Source organism: Schistocerca cancellata, chromosome 9, assembly GCF_023864275.1.
Source record: "Schistocerca cancellata isolate TAMUIC-IGC-003103 chromosome 9, iqSchCanc2.1, whole genome shotgun sequence".
Lineage (NCBI taxonomy): Eukaryota > Metazoa > Arthropoda > Insecta > Orthoptera > Acrididae > Schistocerca > Schistocerca cancellata.
Genome location: NC_064634.1, coordinates 148,088,857 through 148,097,927, shown reverse-complemented (window position 1 = coordinate 148,097,927; position 9,071 = coordinate 148,088,857). Strand labels below are relative to the sequence as shown.

At 41.1% G+C, this 9,071-nt stretch overlaps 1 pseudogene; it reads right to left on the bottom strand.

Moving 5' to 3' along the window:
• Positions 1-8,348: 8,348 nt before the first annotated feature.
• LOC126102422 (5S ribosomal RNA) lies at positions 8,349-8,466 on the bottom strand (annotated as a pseudogene).
• Positions 8,467-9,071: the final 605 nt, after the last annotated feature.

The following is a 9,071-nucleotide window of genomic DNA, read 5'->3' as shown; positions in this document are numbered from 1 at the left end:
AATTCCCGTTACATTTTTAATGTTAACACCATTGCTTTTATTTCCACCGAAGGTTCTTTTGACTCTCCTGTATGCTGAGTCACTCCTTCCGACAATCATTTCTTTTCGGATTTCTTCATATTTTTCCTGCAGCTATTTTGCCTTAACTTCCCCTCACTTTCTATTTATTTGATTAATCAGAGACTTGGTACTTCTGTATTCCTGAATTTCGCTTAAAATTTTGTTCTTCCTTCTTTCATAGATTAACTCAAGTATTCCTGCTCTTACCCATGGTTTCTTCGCAGTTACCTTCTTTGTACCTATTCCAACTTCTGTGACTGCCTTTTTTAGAGATGTCTGTTTTTCTTCATCTCTACTGTCAACTGAGCTAGGCCTTATTGCAGGATCTGTAGCCTTAGAGATTTTCAAGCGTAGTTCTTCGTTCCTTAGTGCTTTCATATTCACTTCTTTGCATATTAATTCCTCCTGAGAAATGTCATAAGCTTCAGCCTGCTCTTCATCACTACTACATTGTGATCTGAGTTTATATCATTTCCTGGGTACGCCTTACAATCCAGTATCTGATTTCGAAATCTCCGTCAGACCGTAGTACAGTTATAACAGAAATAATCTTGTATCTCCCTGTTTTTTCCTAATATACCTCCTCTTTTGCTTCTTGAACAGAGTATTCGCTTTCACTAGCCGAAATTTATAGCAGAACTCAATAACTTTTTCTCCTCTCTCATTTATAGTAGCAAGCCCGTATTCTCCCGTAACACTATTGTCCACTCCTTCTCCTACAATCGCGTTCGACTCCCCCATCACCATTAGATTTTCATCTCCACTTACGAACTGCATAACCCATTCAATATCCCCATAAACTCACTCTCTCTATCTTTTCATTATCAGTTCCAAAGTCGGCATGTATACCTGAACTATCGCTGTCCGTGTTCGTTTGCCATCGATTTCGATGAAAATGAACCCATCCATGAACTGTTCAGTCTTCCGCTGCTGTGGATTTTTACCTATATTCATTTGAACAGAATTCTTTACCGTCTTTCATTTCACTTCACTGACCCAGCCTTTGCAGATCCCTTTTGAGATTGTCTAGGCCCCTTACTACGTTCAGACTTCTGACATTCTGCACTCCAATTTGTTGAACGTTAGACGCTCGTTGGTTATTCAGTCTTTTCCTCCCGCTGATCCGAAAGTGGAAATAATCCAAAAACTTTTGCCAATGGATAGATGGTTGGTTGGTTTGGGGAAGGAGACCAGACAGCGAGGTCAGCGGTCTCATCGGATTAGGGAAGGACGGGGAAGGAAGTCGGCCGTGCCCTTTGAAAGGAACCATCCCGACATTGGCCTGGAGCGATTTAGGGAAATCACGGAAAACCTAAATCAGGATGGCCGGACGCGGGATTGAACCGTCGTCCTCCCGAATGCGAGTCCAGTGTCGAACCAAATGGATAGTTGATCATGACATTTACTCAGGGGGATAAAAATTATGTGTCTTTAATGTGGGGGGTTTCCATTGCCTTCTGCATCCTCATGCCAAAGATCATTGCTGATTCGTCGGCCTTTAGGCGCAGTTTGCCACTCTGGGGGCAAGAGAGTGCCCTGAACCTCTTTTCATTCATCCGCCCTCTTTGACGAGGCCGTTGACGAAATGAGAATGATTTCTGATACCGGCAATCTTTGGCCGGCAGTGCTGATTATTTTTCAAAATCTAAGCACTAGCGGCAGTCGAGCCCGGGCTTAAGACATTTTTAATACTAATAAAGTACGCAACCTCCAGACCCTGATGCTCGACAGTTTTATTAAAACTTTTTTTCGAGAATACGACGCAGCTACATTCAACTTACAGGGGGCGAGAGGAGGAGAGTGTTAAGGCAAATAATAACGTGAATGAATCGTCAGTTTTTACCTATCCACGATTAATTTTGCTTAATGGCTTCTCGACAATGTTTAAAACTTTAAAAGTAAACAATGAAGCCGAAGCAACTCTTCGTCGTCCATGTATCCATCCTACATCGCTTTGAGTAGAGCTCGCTTACTGGCTTTTATTTTGCCAATTGTAGAGGTAAACAAAATCGGCGGCAATTAATACCATCTGTTTTGTCTGCGTAAGAGACCTCAGTTCTCTATTTTTACCGCCAACAGTGAATGAATTGTTTCAAAACATTTCGAACTTCATTCTCGCTCAGACCGGAGCTATTTGGAAGTAAGGAAAAAACCGCTTGCAGTCGGAAATATGGTAGTCCACTAATTTGCCACTTTTGGAGCTACAGGATCCACTTAGGTTGTGAGAAGAGGAATTACAAACATATAACTCGGAAGGCTTTCTGTTATGAAATAGTTCTATCATAGTGACTTCCTCCTTACTGGGTAGTAAGACTAAGGTATTACAGCGCACTCAGCGTTACTACCGTAAGTAAAGTTTTTCGTTTCAGATCTAGATTCTGGAAGGGGAATAGGTTTTCAGGTTCCAAATTCTCCCTAATGAGTCAAGCTGAAAATACAGACAACTGCTGAAATTAAGAATTTTATAGTATTAATATTTGCGGCCTCAATTCCTGAGTTGGCATTTGAATGCCATTTATCTTGTAGATTTTAATCCGACTGCTGCCACTGAATTTTTATTATTGTATTTAAACATGTTCACCCAACTCGGCAGTACAGGGTAAGATTATAGTGACAAGGTAAGGTGCAGTGAACATTTTAATATGTAGTTAAGAGGTTCCAGAAGTGTGTACACTAGAGATAATGAACATACACTAAACATAAGAAACATAAAAAGCACTATAGACGCCACAAACAATTAAGGTAAAACATATTTCGTTTGAACGATAGTAAAAAATCTGTTATAAACGGAGAACAGTAATTATTGTCAATATGTTAATAATAGTTATTCCTATACTATTTTCAAAATCTGTTTAGATCCAAAACTGTTATCGTCTCCGCCTGGTTGTACACAGTACGTTACATATGTTTACGCAGAGTGTGAACTGCCAGTCCGTGCAACAGCCATAGATTCTTTGCAGATCATCGTAGCATCCTTATACATAAGCAATTGTGACGTTGGAACAGGTCTTTCTGGGTCGAATTAGTTATATTAAAGTCAAATATGTGTAACAACGTTTTAAACCTTGATAATAACATTTGTAGTTAATCATAGTTTGAAATGGTACCATGGTGTCATAGTTCCTGATGTGTTGTTAAGGGATTGATTTTTTCGTGGTGTATCAATGTGTGACTGACTGGCGACTCCATGGCGTGTTGTGTGCACCACGACCAAATAGTGGATAGATTTGGAAGGAAAATCAGCATTGCCCATATTTTGTTGTTTTATTATCAGTAAAATCGATTTTCGGTCACTCAGTGACCATCCTCAGTGCAAGAAGTTAAAAATTTTCACATAACTATCAGAGTATAAAACCGAAAATCACAACTACACCTGCGTATGAACATAACAGTTGGTAGGAACATACCTGTAATATACAATTAAAATTGGTAGGCACTGGTATCAAGCTATAACCACAAGCTTAGAGCGATCACATAAACAGAGGCCGCTGTTTACATGCTCCTGTACAGCAGACCTCGGTGTGACAGGGCTTGGAACGCCCTCTACGTGACATGTGTCACGTGAAGACTTCATATTACTGGCTTTGCAAGGTATTAACACAAAATACCTCTTGTGCAATTGTGACCCATGAAGTAATTCAAATTTAAAATGTACGTAAAAAACATAGCAGACGAAGGGGGAAGGAAACATCTAAAATACACTGGCGTATAGTTTTCTAAGAAACCAAATTACAAAACATATAACAGATCGATAATAAGTTGTCAGAGAGCAGGATAAGTAAAAGAGAAAAAGAAAAGGAAGAAGAATAATATATGAATAACATGAAACGAGGTATAACACAGTTTTTTAGAAAAAACATAGTACCCACCATCTGGTGTGGGAAGTTAGAAGTACAACGTTCGTGATTTACGTAAACTGTTACGTTAAGGCCGGCCGGAGTGGCTGAGCGGTTCTAGGCACTACAATCCACGCGACCGCTACGGTCGCAGGTTCGAATCTTGCCGCGGGCATGGATGTGTGTATTGTCCTTAGGTTAGTTAGGTTTAAGTAGTTCTAAGTTGTAGGGGACTGATGACCTCAGCAGTTAAGTCCCATAGTGCTCAGAGCCATTTGTTACGTTAAGACTAAGGCGTCAAATGTATAAAAATAGTAATAGTACGAAAATGCCATTACGTAATAATTAAAATGCCGTGAAACACAATATCAATTATAAAAAAGTTTTGAAGGTGTAGACAAACAATTTTGTTATCATATTTAACCGACATGACGATGTACATCTCGTTTGTCCCTTTGGACAAGCTAACATAATTATAAAAATGATTATACGCTTCCGCATAAGCACTGGGTCAGAACCCATACACACATTCACAGGTTTATAAAGCAGTAATAAAACTGCCAGGTAACCGGTTTTGAATAATAATAAAAGTTATTTGATTTTACATAACTTATAGTAGCAGTGGGACCCATATGAAATAAAAGCAGACTTACAAATACCTGTAATTCTAATTGTGTTATTGAAATACATTTAAAATACAACGTGTGAAGAAGAAGTATACATCATACATCGAGAAACCATCATTAGGAACGACAGGTAATAGTGCCACTTATTCCAGAAATATACATCGTACTGTAGAGAAATTAAAAACAGGTTATGCACGATATCCAGCACTTATTCAAACAGAAAAGGAATTGTTAACATACATGAAAAATAATTACGTAAAAGTGAAAACAGGTTCAAATCACTTTGTGTCAACGCCCAAGAGATGTCGACTGTAGTAAAATTATGTTCAATAGGCGTCCAGACTGGTTCTTGTTCTTGCTCTTGAACTGTAATGCTGCTGGGAGTTTCATTAAAATCAGTATATAACGACCGATCCAAAAGTTTGTGTTCGAAGGCCGTACAGTCCAGATTCGCTTTACCAGTCAGGCAAATTCGCCGTAAGCACTGAGGAAATCGTACTACCAAAGTACCCGGTTGAAGCTGGTAAAACACTGTGTCCTACTGCGTGAAGAATTCCATAAGTGCCTACTGCACGTCCCCGTCCGACAGGAAACATCTACCCTTCAAGGAATTTTTTAAGGGTTTGAGAGGGTGATAATGGCGTGGGGAGATATCAGGACTACAGGGCGGGTACCCGAGAGTCTCTCACTTGAATTGAAATCATCCGTTATGAATAAGGATGGCCTCACAGATCCACAAGCGTTTCGTTTCGAATCGCTGCCAGCACGAAATCTGGCACAGCATTCTACAACGATGCTTCTCGACGGACATACTGCCCCGCGCACATTATTCATTCCCGGTTGGATATCTTATCTTTCGGCGGATAAGAAAAGAGCAGCAGCATTTAAGTTTTGTTTGTACACATTTCGTAACAAATTCGCCATAGTTAACGACGCCGCATTTATCGGCACATCGCAGTCAAGAATACCCAATTAATCCCTTGCCTTCATGTCGGTGCTCATATACCCGCATCTGAGTCGCGGTACGTCGCATATAAGCTGCGGCAACGCCCTCAATCGGAACTTTTTTTTCCAATTCCCTTTGTACTGACCACGCTCAAGGAGTTTCCTACAAAACAATGCTTGCGCCCCGTTAGAAACGTTTGTACAAAAACCGACTCAAAGGAAAGAAACTAATCCGGTTAAATATGTACGCTTACCAAATGCGACCGCTTCGTGGTGGTTGCTTTCGGCGTAGAACGTATTTGAGTCCGTACAGAAAAGTATTAGTTGCTTCTGTGGTTCTGTGCCTACATCCATACTTCGAAAGCAGCCCTATGGTATGGGGCGGTGAGTACTGTTATTTACCCCTTTTGCTGTTGCAGTCACTAATGGTGCACGGGAATGACGGTTGCTGCTAAATCCCCGTGCTATCTCGAATCTCTGTCATTTTTCGTGTGTGTTGTTCTCTAGATATTCACGAAGGAGGCAGCCATATATTGGTTGAATAGTCTAGGAACATAGTTTACCGAATATCAACAGTGATTTACATCAAGGTGCTCTATGCCTCTTTTGTAGTGACTACCATTGGAGTTGGATGAGCTTCTCCATGAAGCTTTCGTTCTCACTAAATGAATCTGAGGCAAAAACTACTGCACTTCATTGGATCATCACCATTTCTTGCATTCGTCCTGTCTGATATGGGTCACAGACTGGCAATCGTTAATCAAGTATTAATCGAACAATGGCTTTGTAAGCTATCCCTTTCGTGTCTGGACTTCAGTCTTTGATCATTCTTCCGATGAATCTCAGTCTTCATCTGCATCGGACTTTCCTGCGATTAGTTTTGTGTTTCACAATTCCGTTCTAAACCGCTCCGTAGGCATAATTCCAGATATTTAAGCGATGTGAATGCATCAAGCAACTACCCTAGAATCGTGCAACAAAAACGAACGTCTCCGCCTGGTTGTACACGGTACGTTACATTTGTTTACGTAGAGTGTGAACTGCCAGTCCGTGCAACAGCCATAGATTCTTTGCAGATCGTCCCACTGTTAGTTACAGAGATAGCAAAATGCTGGAGGGCTTGCTGAAGATTTGCTAGAAACTATTTAGCTGAATCGCAAAGCTGGTCTGATAGTTCGTACGCTTGTATTTTGTTCACTGGATGACAGCACCGAATCGTATCTATCACCTTTCAGAAGAACCGAGGCATCAACCTGTTCTCGGTATCTACTGGCTTCTGTGTCTCGCACGATATTGATTTCTGAATCCATGTTCATTGCTAGAGAGACGATTTTCACTCTGCAGAAGGGTCATGTTAGTAGAGCGCGTTGCAAAATTGTTTCAGTATTAAGGAAGCTTCAACAGTCACTTGTTGCTGTAATGCTTGTTGATTTCTGGTTGGAGAGCTTCAGCTGACGGTTGTTTAAGATTTCTCTATCGTTGTGCTGGTACAAGTGGCTGATTCGTCACCAGTAATGGAAGGTGCAGCTTTGACATTGCCGGCTACTAGTGCTGCCAAAACGTCAGGATCATCGTTAATCGAATGTCTGCCGAAGATCCCAAAACGGAAGTCAACGAACAGTTCGTCATAGGACCTGCAGTTGCATGCGTTCGATCTGGACGGTTCTTGAGAACGGGTTATTCCGGCGCATATTTGTCACTAGGGCCACTTCGTTGCTCCAACGATATACGGTAAACTGCTGCTGTAGAATAAATAACTTCTTTCGCATTATGTAGAATTGTATATGAATCCCACCAGATCCTATTAATAATACTTCTTTGAAGGATTTTTGTTGATTTTCTATCCCGATATCTGTCATTTTGACCTTTGTGTGACAACTGAATCCATCAACCTAAGCACGACTTACTTCAGTGAAACTATTTTGGCAATAACATTTATAGTTTCTCACTTTTCTGTCACGAACAGTGTCGATGCCGTTGTAGGCACTCATTAGGCCGTCGCGCAATGGGCCAACTCGCTTCAAAATCTGTTGTGGGCAAAACAGAAAACTAGATATAAACACCTACAAAACTATATTCTCTTGAAATTTTTTGGTCGCTGGTCTGGAATACTGTGTCGGGATTACAAAATTCAAACTGTTGGATCCAATTTGGTGGATCAAAAACTATAAAATTAGTGGATTCACATAAAACGTAGGTTATTAAGCAGTTCGAGGTCACTAATAACGAGTTAGAACTCTAAATTGTCGTACTGAAATATTTTTTCGATATTTTACATTTTTCAATCGAATCGGACTCAAATTCATCTCTTGTGTCGTTATAGCTTTCACAAGGGTCACTGTCTGGTTGTCTAGTGGGAGATGATTCGGAAAGCAGATTTTATTATCTCTGGTGGCGTCTGTTTATCTTAGCCATTTGTCATGTACGGGAATCTCCAGATGACTGGATCCGAAGATACTAGCATCGTTTTCCCACCGTAATATGTGAGCGTAACATTATCTCCATAACGCCGGATATCAGTATTCAGAGCAGTCGACAAATCAGCAACGGAGCGGTTTCCACTATGCCACATCCGTGCATCAAAAGTGTGTGGACTTATGTCAGCATTGGGCATTATTGAAGATTATTGTGAGTCCGGTAAGGCTGGCTAAAACTAAACATAACTCCCCCCGAACAGGCCATGAAGGCCAAAAGCTACCGCCGGCCGCCGTGTCGTCCTCAGCCCACACACGTCACTGGGTGCGGATATGGGGGGGGGGGGGGGGGTACGTGGTCAGCACACCGCTCTCCAGGCCGTATGTCAGTTTCCGAGGCCAGAGCAGCTACCTCTCAATCAAGTAGCTCATCAGTTTGCCTCACAAGGGGTGAGTGCACGCCGCTTTGCCAACAGCCCTTGGCAGACCCGATGGTCACCCATCCAAGTGCTAGCCCAGCCCGACAGCGCTTATCTTCGGTGATCTGATGGGAACCGGTGTTACCACAGTGGCGAGGCCGATGGATGGTAAAGCTGACACCCCTCGACTATTCCGCATCTTTTCAGACTGCTAGATATATACATTTCAGTTCTACAGTTGGAACAGGTATTTCACGAGAGAACCAAAAGTGATTTATAAAAGCACACTTTTTTTTTACAAACTTCCAGCACCAATCAATACATTGTTCACTGTGACATTCCATTTATGGTACAAATAATAGCGTCAGTAATTTGGTCATGAGCAGCGACCTGCTATGGCGTCTCTAGTATGATAAAAAAATTATTATTATTATTATTACGTTAAATATATTTCAATTCTATCAATTTAAATCTGTATTTCATACTAGAATGTCGTGTTTCCAGTCTGGCACAGCTTTGCCACAGGAGACACGAAAGCGGTCCAAGACGTCCGTCTTCTGGTCAGCTCCTGATCGTTGTCAGGAGGAGGCTAGTTTCTGATTACGCAAAGACTTCTATTATTTGGAAAAGAACAACCCGGATTTCTTTACATAATCAGTATGAATTTTATAATTACCTAAGGGACCTTTAACAATGAATAGTAAAAAAAAATTGCATTTGCAAATGAAATCATTAATAAATTGGGCTATGAATTGCATAGAAGACAAGGAG